This window comes from Eptatretus burgeri, chromosome 1 (assembly GCF_056783735.1).
Source record: "Eptatretus burgeri isolate ZD-2024b chromosome 1, Ebu_testis_v1, whole genome shotgun sequence".
In the NCBI taxonomy this organism is placed as follows: Eukaryota; Metazoa; Chordata; class Myxini; order Myxiniformes; family Myxinidae; genus Eptatretus; species Eptatretus burgeri.
In genome coordinates, this window is record NC_140961.1 from 109,526,656 (window position 1) to 109,536,655 (window position 10,000).

At 42.7% G+C, this 10,000-nt stretch overlaps 1 protein-coding gene, 1 long non-coding RNA gene and 1 pseudogene across 4 annotated transcripts in view; 2 read left to right on the top strand and 1 right to left on the bottom strand.

The window, feature by feature from the left end:
* LOC147035162 (uncharacterized) overlaps nucleotides 1-10,000 on the bottom strand; it is a 257,319-nt gene that overhangs the window by 104,824 nt on the left and 142,495 nt on the right. The window lies entirely within an intron of this gene.
* Nucleotides 1-10,000, top strand: part of LOC147035163 (potassium voltage-gated channel subfamily A member 1-like) — a 39,665-nt gene that overhangs the window by 9,065 nt on the left and 20,600 nt on the right. The gene's annotated exons all lie outside the window — the stretch shown is intronic.
* LOC147035164 (uncharacterized) lies at nucleotides 1,558-2,510 on the top strand (annotated as a pseudogene).

The following is a 10,000-nucleotide window of genomic DNA, read 5'->3' on the forward strand; positions in this document are numbered from 1 at the left end:
TATATATATATATATATATATATATATATATAGATATACAACCGGGGTGTATGCCCCCGGTTAGAATAGGTGTACCATATCCCTGTGTCGTAAGAGGCGACCAGAGTTGCGTCAGGAAGGGCATCCGGCGTATAACCTGTGCCAAATCATTATGCGGATCATAACGGATGATCCGCTGTGGCGAACCCTAACGGGAGCAGCCGAAAGAAGAAGAGGATATATATATATATATATATATATATATATATATATATATATATATATATATATATATATATATATATATATATATATATATACGTACAGTATATATGTATAAATATATTCATCTATCTATAATTCCAGCAATGTGTGCGTGCGTGCGTGTCTGTCTGTGACCGCTGTTTCTCGTCAACCACTGGTCCGATCTAATTGAAACTTGCCAGGTATATTGCTGGCGACCTAAGTATGTGCCTTTACAAGGTTTGATATTAATCGGTCAAGTGGTTCCCAAGTTATGGCCATTTATTTACCAAACCAATGACAGGACATGTTGCTGAGTGGACATGTTGCTCCTAGAAAAGGCGTGGCCGATTGGGGAAAGGGCGCCATTTAATTACCAATGACAGGACATGTTGCTTGGTGTTTTGTACCCACAGTATCTATCTTCTATCTATAATTCCAGCAATCTCTGTTTGTTTGCCTTCTCAAGGTTTGAAACTAATCGGACAAGTGTTTCCCAAGTTATGGCCAAGTGAGAGCACGTTCCCCATTACGGGTTTCAACGTACGGACTTCCGGATAGTGATGACTTACTGTATTCCAATAATTTCTCGATTTCCTTTTAGCCGATCAGCCTGGGGGGTTGGTCGGTATCAAATTGGGGGAGAATGCTCATAGTGATTTTTGGGATGGTGTAGACCCCTAGAGTTAGAAAATATGTGATAGCATTGTGGCAGTGGCAGCTTTATGGGAGTTATCCCCCTTTTTCCAAAATGGCCACCAAATGCTCAATACCCTCTATATAGCAGATTTTAGACCACCTAGAGCAGTGATACTGGTGTCTATGACTAGTTTTAAGGGGTCAGATATATCATTTCTGTATTTACCTAAAATATTGGATACAGCCTTAATATTAAAATTCAAGATGGCCACCAAAATGGCTGCAGACACATATTTAAATGACCGCGTTTAAGGTCCTAGAACAGTTACGACAGTGATTTTGGTGTACATTTCCAATATTTTAGGTAAATACAGAAATGATATATCCGACCCCTCAAACCTAGTCATAGACATCAGTATCACTGCTCTAAGTGGTCTAAAACCTGCTATATATAGAGTACTGGGCATTTTGGTGGCCAAGATAGTCACTATGAGTATCCCCTCCCCACCCCCGATTTGATACCGACAAATCCCCCAGGCTGAATGTATTTATAATATATATATATATATATATATATATATATATATATATATATATATATATATGTAATATAATGTTTATATTCTCTTTTTCAGGTATCGTGGTAGTTGTGGAAGTTCTACGTAAGAGGCCTGGAATACATTAGACTAGCATTAGATGTCCATCAGCATGGAAACACCCCAGGGACCCACCAAGAAACTGTGCATCATACACCAGGCAGTATCCGACGAAGATGAACATTTAATCAGTCCTCAAAGTCATGACTCCTGGCTAACCTTACTTGAAGCCGCCAAAGTCAGGAACCATGTCCCCAATTTAGACGTTGCAAAAACGTTCCAATTATGTTCTATCATCGAAAATGTAGAAGCATCTTCACCATGAAAAGAGACTTGGAGACTTTGAAAAGGAAAGCAGGTGAAAGCAGTCGTGATCTACCTGGTAGTAGTGGCTGTCCTCCAAAACGGTCTTCCAGAAGATCGACAACAGAATCAAGAGTTTATGATGTGATCTGCATATTCTGTAGCAAGGTCAAGTACCAAAAGCACTCCAATACACGTGAAAAACTTACGCTAGCTTCACAACTGAGAGTAGATAAAACACTACAAGAGAGTGCTGTCAGAAAGGGAGACGAAAGGATGGTAGCACTAACCAGTGGAGACATTGTTGCCGCCGAGGCACACTATCACACTTCATGCTATAGGAATTATACTAGAGACAATGAGAATGAAGAAGAGAAAGAGACACATGAATTTATACTGTATCACAAGGTTGAAGGAGAAGCTTATGAAGAACTTTTCGAATACATCAGAGCAGATATTATTCCCAACAAGAGGCTTATACCAGTCACATCCTTGACCACAAAACTGGAATCATTAATGTTGTCTGGTGGAGTTAATCTTCTGAAGGATTCAACGAAGAAGAATATGCACAGAAGACTGAAGTCCGAGCTTGGAGGTGCAGTGGAAATATTTCCCGACGACAATGGAAAGTTGTTGATGGTTCCCTGCTGTGCATCATTAAAGGATGTTGTCTTGGAAAATCAAATTCTACATATAATAGGGAGCTCAAGCTTTGGAAAGCCAATTCTACAGATGTCAACAAGATCATAGATCAGACTTCGTCACATATCCGAACGGCCATCAAGCAGGACATGATTTCCACCCCGTGGCCATATCATCCGTCTGATGTCGCTACTCATATCGCCATACCAAATCAGCTAGAGCGATTTCTGGTCAGGCTCCTCACTGGAAATCCTACTGGTACTATGAATAAATCCCAAAGGACTGCTATTCTAGTCGAGTTATTTAGCCAGGACATGATATACGCTGTGACACGTGGGCAGTGTAAACCACCAAAACATTTCCTGCTTCCTTATGCGGTAAAAGCACTCATTGGAAACATTGAGGTTATTCGGACACTGAATAAGTTTGGACATGGGGTGTCTTATGACCAGCTGGAAGAGAATGATACCGCTCTGTGTCTCCAGAAGTTAGCAATGGGCTTCAACCAGAGAGCTGTTCTTCCAGTCTCCATCAAGCCCTATGTCTTCACAAATCTTGCATGGGATAATATAGACAGACTGGAGGAGACACTTACTGGAAAAGGTACGTCACATCGAGTCAACGGAATAGCGATCCAGCCTAAGGTCTATGGACCTCATCCACCCACGACTGAACTTCCAATCATTGACAAACTGAAACAAAGATCAGTCAACATTGAACACGAAGAGCTGGAAGTCTATGTAGCCTGTGCACGTGTAGGTCCACAACCTCTACCAACCAGCGAGAGCCACATCCTGGAAGCACAAGAGTCTGCTCAAGTCGCCTGTAACAAGAACCTGGCATGGGTCCTTGCAAAACAAACAAACTCAGACTGTCAGACAATCCCAAGTTGAACTGGGTTTAATATCAAAACCAGGGACCAAGAATCAATCTCAGAAGATGTTGTTGGGTACCTGCCCACCATCAATGCACCAGCTACAGAGTTGACTACAGTTTATGAAATTCTCAAGCAGTCAGATCTAATCAGAAATGAGCTATATCTGGACACTCTTGTCATAGTCATGGATCAAGCACTCGATGCAAAAGCCGTTGAAATTGCCTGGAAGCACAAAGAGCGTTTTTCCCATGTACTTTTGAGGATGGGAACATTCCACACCATCATGAATGCACTGAGTATCATAGGAAAGCGGTTCTGTGATGCAGGTTTGAAGGACACATGCATAGAAGCCGGGATAGTCGCGGAGGGATCCATTAATGGGGTAATTGATGGCAAACAGTACAATCATGCTATCAGGGTCCACAAGTGCATCTATGAAGCTTTGATGAGACTGGCATGGGCAGAGTTTACACTATGGGTAGACAGCAACGAGGAGAAGAGTACTGTGATCAAATCGTGTGTACACAAAGTGAACGACATAGCTGATGATCTCAACCAACATAACTTCAGTGATCTCCGCGACAGTCCACAATTATTAGAGTTGATGATCCTGTGGAGAGCCTTCACGGAACACCTCCACCACAACAATGGGGAGCTATCGGGATATTGGATGTCATACATAGACATGGTAGAGCACGTGATACTTGGCCTTCTGCATGCTTCTCGTGAGGGAAACTGGGATTTGCACATCAATGCCATTAGAACTTTGATCCCATGGTGTTTTGCCTACGATAAGGTCAACTATGCGAGGTACCTGTCTGCATACTTTGCTCAGATGACAAATCTTACCGAGAAGAATCCTGATGTACATAGAGCCTTCCAGGAAGGTCATTTCTTGGTGCAGAGGTCCAGCAATAATCCCTTTGGCCGGATACCTGTAGATCAGACAATTGAGGTTACGGTGAACAAGGACACTCAGACTCCTGGAGACACGTCACGGTTCAGCCTAAAAGCAGGAGCCATCAAAAGGTACTCCATAACAGCAGAGTACCGCAGTGCTTTTCTTGGACACTAAAGAGACATGGTGCATGGTAACCAATCAGAACTCAACCATGCTGATCTACAGCAGCCCAGAATCCAAAAAGATGAGGAAACGGTGTCGGCAGTCGTCAGCCTCATTCAAGCCTGGGTCAACCCATTCTCAGAGAAGCAAGACCTCATAAGCATTTCCACTGCAAAATCGGCACCCAGAGACATTGCCTCTGACCTGATGAAAGCATGTGATATTGGAGAGCAGAGTTCTGCCACTTTCCAGAACGAGAGACTGGAGAACGACCCATCAGCGAAACCATTTCACGATCCGATGAAAACCAACAAGCTGAAGACATTCACAAATATGTGTAAGAAGAAGGTAGTGAAAACAAGTGGGAAGGACATAATCTTGAAAACTGACCGGTCTCTGTTTGGTCGCATCATAGTGATGGCACCAGGGCGCAATCTCACGATGGAGGACATCCGCTCTCACCCCTTGGGACCACTACCCTGGGCTCTCTCTACCCCAGACGGATTACTCAGGAAAACAAAGCTTCCTTAGCCACTACTTTGCAGAAGAATGTGATAGTAGCAGACCAACTACCACAAAATCCGGCTTCTGTGGTCAATGGAATGAACTTAGTTCAAAGAGTAAAGGGTGATCAAGCTACGTTTGGAGACATTGCCACTACAATACTGTCTATAGCATTGCGTGAAGGAAGTAAAAGTACCAGAATAGATGTTGTGTTCGACACGTATCGAGATAATTCCATCAAGAACAGTGAGAGATCGGCACGAGGTGAAGAGACTGAACACCAGCTGCAGGGTATCACAAGCGCACAGATTGTGAGGCAATGGAGAAGTTTCCTGACAGGAATAACTAACAAAACCAGTCTGATTAGCTTCATTGTCAGTGAATGGAGGAAGCCAGTGTACAGAGAGAAACTACATGAGAAGATTCTGTATGTAACTGTAGATGACAAATGCTGCAGAATTACATCACAGGGCAGTGAAGAGGTACCAGATCTCCAGTGCCAGCAGGAGGAAGCAGATGGGCACCTACTTTTCCATGCTGTCCATGCTGCGAGAGAGGGCTACTAGACTGTAGTGATATGCGCAGAGGACACAGATGTCTTTATCATGTGTTTGGCATTCCATGACAAGATAGGAGCTCCGTTATTCCAGAAATGTGGAACTAGAACCAGAACTAGATTAGGTGACATCGGGAAAGTCGCTGCCACTGTCGGCATAGATGTCTGCAGAGCTCTTATTGGTATACATGCATACACTGGATGAGACACTACCAGTGCTTTCGCAGGTAAAGGGAAGGCAAGTGCTCTAAAATTAGTGACCAACAACAGGGAAATCAAGAACACATTCACAGAGTTGGGCCAGGAATGGGACCTCTCCTCAGAACTGATGAACAAACTAGAGTGTGTCACATGTCTCCTCTATGGCCCCAAAGCAGCATTCACCAAGGTCAATGATCTCAGGTACAACTTGTTCTGTGTTAAGAAAGGTGAGATAGAGAGTCATCAGCTTCCACCCTGCAGGGACTGCTTAGTCAAACATGCACAAAGGGCAAACTACCAGGCTGGAATATGGAGATGTCTTGAGCAAGACCCAGGTGTACCAAGTCCCATTGGCAGAGGGTGGGAAATTGACATGGATGGAGTCGATAAATAAATGGTAGTGGATTGGATGGATGGTCAGCCAGCACCTGAGGCTATCTTGGCCCGACTGGCCTGCAAATGTTCAAGGAAGTGTACGCTGCCAAATTGTGGATGTCTGCAGAGCTCTTATTGGTATACATGCATACACTGGATGAGACACTACCAGTGCTTTCGCAGGTAAAGGGAAGGCAAGTGCTCTAAAATTAGTGACCAACAACAGGGAAATCAAGAACACATTCACAGAGTTGGGCCAGGAATGGGACCTCTCCTCAGAACTGATGAACAAACTAGAGTGTGTCACATGTCTCCTCTATGGCCCCAAAGCAGCATTCACCAAGGTCAATGATCTCAGGTACAACTTGTTCTGTGTTAAGAAAGGTGAGATAGAGAGTCATCAGCTCCCACCCTGCAGGGACTGCTTAGTCAAACATGCACAAAGGGCAAACTACCAGGCTGGAATATGGAGAAGATGTCTTGAGCAAGACCCAGGTGTACCAAGTCCCATTGGCAGAGGGTGGGAAATTGACATGGATGGAGTCGATAAATAAATGGTAGTGGATTGGATGGATGGTCAGCCAGCACCTGAGGCTATCTTGGCCCGACTGGCCTGCAAATGTTCAAGGAAGTGTACGATGCCAAATTGTGTATGTCTGGCAAATGGACTTAAGTGCACTGATATGTGCAAACTGTCAGACTGCGAGAATCGGTCATCAGATGATGTGGAGAGTACGGATGAGGATGACGATGTGGATGCCGATGAACAGTAATTATTGGCAGTAAATGATGAGTATAAGAGTCATCATGTACATTTCACTACAGTTGGATATATCATTTCTGTATTTACCTAAAATATTGGAAATGTACACCAAAATCACTGTCGTAACTGTTCTAGGACCTTAAACGCGGTCATTTAAATATGTGTCTGCAGCCATTTTGGTGGCCATCTTGAATTTTAATATTAAGGCTGTCTCCAATATTTTAGGTAAATACAGAAATGATATATCTGACCCCTCAAACCAAGTCGTAGATACCAGTATCACTGCTCTAGGTGGTCTAAAATCTGCTATATATAGGGTATTGAGCATTTGGCAGCCATTTTGGAAAAAGGGGGATAACTCCCATAAAGCTGCCACCGCCACAATGCTATCACATGTTTTCCAACTCTAGGGGTTTATACCTTCATAAAAAACACTATGAACATTCTCCCCTAATTTGATAGCGGTGACCAAAATTTCGGACGGGGCTGATCGGCTATATGTGCATTTATAGATAAACACAATGCCCCAATCCAGTTGTCATTTACAAGAGCGAAGGAACGGCCTGTGTGTTTGTGTGAAAGTATTTGAATTTTTTTTTTGCAGGTACGGCCACGCACGTACGGCCACGCATGTACGGGCACGCGAGAGCGAAGGAACGGCCTGTGTGGTTGTTGTTTTAGGCACGCGGTTTGAAATATTTTTTTATTTTTTTGCACGTACGGCCACGCACGTATGGGCACGTGAGAGTGAAGGAACGGCTTGTGTGGTTGTTGTTTTTGGCACGCGGTTTGAAAGTTTTTATTTTTATTTTTTTGCACGTATGGGCACGTGAGAGTGAAGGAACGGCTTGTGTGGTTGTTGTTTTTGGCACGCGGTTTGAAAGTTTTTTTTTTTGTTTTTCTGCACGTACGGCCACGCACGTACGGGCATGCGATAACGAAGGAACGGCCTGTGTGGTTGTTGTTTCTGGCACGTGGTTTGAAAGTTTATTTTTATTTTATTTTATTTTTTTTGCACGTACGGCCACGCACGTATGGCCACGCACGTACGGGCACACAAGAGTGAAGGAACGGCCTGTGTGGTTGTTGTTTCTGGCATGCGGTTTGAAAGTTTTTTTTTTGTTTTGTTTTTGTTTTGCACGTACGGCCACGCACGTACGGGCACGCACTAGTATGTATGAATGTACAGTACCAGTCACAAGTTTGGACACACCTACTCATTCAAGGGTTTTTCTTTATTTTTACTTTCTTCGACATGGTAGCATATCAGTGAAGACATCAAAACTATGAAATAACTCAAATTGAATTATGTCATAACCCAAAAAGTGTAAAACAAATAAAAATATATTTTATATTTTAGAATATTCAAAGTGGCCACCCTTTGCCTTGATGACAGCTTTGCACACTCTTGGCATTCTCTCAACTAGCTTCATGAGGTAATCACCTGGAATGATTTTCCATTAACAGGTGTGCCTTGTTTAAAGTTTATTTTTGGAATTTCTTTCCTTCTTAATGCGATTGAGCCAATCAATTGTGTTGTGCCAAGGTGGGATTGGTATCCAGTAAATCACCCTATTTGGTAAAAGACCATTATTTTGTCTTTTGTATTTGTCCATATTATGGCAATAACAACTCAACGAAGCAAAGAGAAACGACAGTCCATCATTACTTTAAGACATGAAGTTCAGTCAATCCAGAAAATTTCAAGAACTTTGAAAGGTTCTTCAATGCGGTCGCAAAAACCATCAAGCGCTTTGATGAAACTGGCTCTCATGAGGACCGCCACAGGACAAGGAGTTACCTCCACTGCAGAGGATAAGTTTATTCGAGTTACCGGCCTCAGAAATCGCAAATTAACTGCATCTCAGATTGCAGCCCAAGCAAATGCTTCACAGAGTTCAAGTAACAGACACATCTCAACATCAACTATTCAGAGGAAACTGTGTGAACCAGGTCTTCATGGTCGAAATGCTGCAAATAAACCAACACTGAAGGAGACCAATAATAAGAAGAGACTTGCTTGGGCCAAGAAACAAAAACAATGGACATTAGACTGGTGGAAATCTGTCCTTTGGTCTGATGAGTCCAAATTTGATAATTTTGGTTCAAACCGCCGTGTCTTTGTGAGACGCAGAGAAGGTTAACGGATGATCTCTGCATGTGTGGTTCCCACCGTGAAGCATGGAAGAGGAGATGTGATGGTGTGGGGGTGGTTGGCTGGTGACACTGTCAGCGATTTATTCAGAATTCAAGGCACACTTAACCAGCATGGCTACCACAGCATTATGCAGCGATACGCCATCCCATCTGGTTTGCGCTTAATTGGACCATCATTTGTTTTTCAACAGGACAATAACCCAAAACACACCTCCAGGCTGTGTCAGGGCTATGTGACCAAGAAGGAGAGTGATGGAGTGCTGCAGAAGATGACCTGGCCTCCACATTCACCTGACCTAAACCCAATTTAGATGGCGTGGGATGAGTTGGACCGCAGAGTGAAGGAAAGACAGCCAGCAAGTGCTCAGCATATGACGGAACTCCTTCAAGACTGTTGGAAAAGCATTCCAGGTGACTACCTCATGAAGCTGGTTGAGAGAATGCCAAGCATGTGCAAAGCTGTCATCAAGGCAAAGGGTAGCCACTTTGAATAATCTAAAATATAGAATATATTTTAATTTGTTTAACACTTTTTTGGTTACTACATAATTCCATTTGAGTTATTTCATAGTTTTGTTGTCTTCACTGATATTCTGCTATGTCGAAAATGGTAAAAATAAAGAAAAACCCTTGAATGAGTAGGTGTGTCCAAACTTTTGACTGGTACTGTACAAACATACATATGAATGTATTTATATATATATATATATATATATATATATATATATATATATATATATATATATATATATATATATATATATATATATATATATATATATATATATATATATATATATATATATATATATATATATATATATATATATATATATATATATCCTGGTGTTGGCGCAGTGGTTAGGGCAGCGGCTTGGGATCCAAAAGGTCCTGAGTTCAAGCCCTGTTGGGCCACTGAATTAATACACCAGGGGGTTGACTCAGCCTGTCATCCTTCTGAGATCGGCGAAATGAGTACCAGTATACTGGGCCGGTGTATACCTCGGTTAAAATAGGTGTACCATATCCCTGTGTCGTAAGAGGCGACCAGGGTTGCGTCAGGAAGGGCATCCGGCGTAAAACATGTGCCAGATCACTATGC